This window comes from Podarcis filfolensis, assembly GCF_964270895.1.
Source record: "Podarcis filfolensis genome assembly, chromosome: 13".
Lineage (NCBI taxonomy): Eukaryota > Metazoa > Chordata > Lepidosauria > Squamata > Lacertidae > Podarcis > Podarcis filfolensis.
In genome coordinates, this window is record NC_139615.1 from 44,627,594 (window position 1) to 44,630,487 (window position 2,894).

Genomic DNA, 2,894 nt, shown 5'->3' on the forward strand with positions numbered 1-2,894 from the left:
CACTGGCATTCTTTCAATAAAGAAATTGGAGGAAATTGTTGCTTTCGATATGCCGAGGATCAAATAATATTTATTAATAAATATTGTTAAAATGAAAAAATAATGAGCAGTTTTCTTTCCTTCTCTGACTGCTGCTGGGAGCTCTGCTTCAGAAGGCTGAAGCCGGTTCTCAAAAGCTCCTTTGTGTGCTTGAAGCTGCAGGTGAAGTCTCTCCACCATCTCCCCCTTCAGGCTGCTGTTCAGCAGGTGAAGCTGATTCCTGACCCATGACACTATTCGCTGCCCCAAGGAGCCCTTACTCCTGCCAGTTGGGTGCCAACTTTCAGGGAGCAAGACGGTGGAAGTATTGGACCAACCGGGGGGAGGGGAGGCATGGACATGTGAGGCATCTTCCCATGAGGATTTTCTATGAAGTCCATGTCCATGGAATTGGCCATAGCCCCCCAATTTCTATCATCTTCTTCTTTGGCGATCACACGTAGCCGAGTAAAATTGTCTTCCATGAACACAATCTTAACGGTGAGTCCATAATGGACTGTGGAGGCCAATTCTGAATCCACACGTCCTTCCACGGTGGGGACATAGGTTTCTGGGCAGGAGCTGATCACGGTGAGGGTTTGCCAAACATGCTTCCTCTTAGATTGTTTTTCCCTTTTGTCCTGAGTTCGAGTGTCCAACGTCCCTGACATCATTGGTAAAGGCTGTTCTCCATTTGAAACGCTCACGGGCCAGCCTTTCCTGATTGTCTACACAACATTTCTTTTAGATTTGCCTTGAGGAAGTCTTTTAACCTCTTTCGTTGACCACCAGCATTACGCTTTCCATTTGTAGGTTGCTTGGGAAGACAAGAATCAGGCATAGCCCAGGTCTGTAAGCTGCTTCCCAGGCACTTGGAGGGGGTGGTGCGAAGCATCTGGGCCTTACCAGAACAAGCCAAGCCCTGGCTTTGTGGCTCACCTAAATTGAGGGAATTCTGTTTCTGGGCAGCTGGCAGAGCCCCTCTTCGCTGGGCATGGGACTGCCACATGCCCCGGCCTCCACAGGAGACTCACAGTCCCTCTCTGCGTCTCTGTTCCTTTTGGGCCACCTTCAAACGAGGGCAATGGCGGCTGGACTACTGATCCTAATCTGAAGAGCTACCCAGCCCAGCTTCAGGTTCTTCACCAAGTGAAGACAACGGCAGCTGCTGCCCCTTCCCTAAAGAGAGGTGCCTTCTCACACTGCCCCACAGGGACCTGGGAAGCACCCCAGGCCAGCTCCAGAGGCACCATTTGCCTGGGGAGCTTGTACCCAGGGCTGCTACAATTAACAGCAGTGCAGGACTTTGGGAGGCAGAGACGCAAGAAGGCATCAAGGGGGGGAGGGAAGGAAAGAGGGACAGAGGCCAGTGTTGCTTGCAGCACCCTTAACCATCATTCAAGGCACCAAAGGGTGCCACAGCACCCTGGCTGAAAACCACTGCCCACCCAACAAGCATCAGACATACATCACAGAAAGAGGCAGTCTTGTCTCCTGGCTGGTCTCTTGTTCATGATACTGGAAATGCTTGCTGGATGCTCTTTCCTGGCCAGTCTGAGCCGTTCCCTTGAAATGGTAAAAACCTCAGTTCTTGAATCAATTGTCACAGATCTACCCCTATTTATGTGAGAGGTTTATAGCTTTGGAAGGATTTGTAAGTGAAAAGAACTATTGGGAAAGGTTTTTCCTTCAACTGCAGAGTATATATCTGGGGTCATAAAGAGGGTCAAGATGGCTTCGGGATTGCTCTGTGAACTCGAAGAAAGTGTTTCTTTTTTCAGGGAAAAGTTTATAATTTTTGAATGGTGAAGGACTGGTTTTTCTCTAGGGTGCTTGTCTGCTATGTGTGCACCTTCAGATCTGTGTAACACTCCTGGCAACTTCTGTTGCCCAGTGCCTGCAAGCCCCCTACTGTGACATCATAGAATGCTTGGAGTGTTGTTGTTTTTTCAAAACCCACCAGCAACTGCTCATCAGGAGCAGAACTGAGCAGCTTCTGTGAGTGAAGTGAAGGGCTATTTCTCAGAAGGGGAAACCCTGGGAGAGACTAGGGTTCAAATACCTCCTTATTAAGCTGTGAAGCTAACTGGGTAACCTGGGGCCAGCTTGTGGGGATTAAACGAGAAGGTGAGAACTATGTATGTCATCTTTTGAGCTCCTTGGAGAAAAAGATGGGATATCAATTCAGACGCCCTCAGAAGGTGGTGGACTCTCCTTCTTTGGAGGTTTCTTATTATACAGAGGTTTCTGCTGTAAACTGCCTCCTGTGATGTATGTATGATGATTTCGGGGTGATCTTTGGCTAAGGGGCTGGGCAATGTCAAAAGTCTTTCAAGGTTCCTGCACACTTTGGTTCAGGGTCTCTCGCTCCTTGAAAGGAGGGGAGGGAACTCTGTTGCAGCAGAAAAATAAAGATCTGCCTTGCTTTCCACTGGATCCTGCCTCCGTCCATTCTTCTCTGACTGATCATGGACTTAAGGGAATCAGAGTCCCATGGGGAGTTGGGCAGCAAAAGCCAAACCCCAATTTTTACATCATACTGAAGTCAGAAGGCTGACTAATATGCCCACAAGGTTTGGGTGGCAATAATAGTAGTTTTTGCTATGAGAAAAGAATAAAATTGTGTACCACACAACTAGGTTGTTGTATTGCTTGCTGGCTGGTGGCTGCTTAAGCAGCTGGAAACGATAAATAATAATAATGTCAGAAAAAACATAATTGTGGACCTGACTGCCTATGATAATACAGTACTGGGCTATGTGCAGTGTATTCACAACAAACACAACACGGTGCTAACACAGACAGACAAAGAATACTGAACACAGCTGTAAAAAAAACCCTCACAAACTTAACCTAAACACTAAAATCCAAAAGAG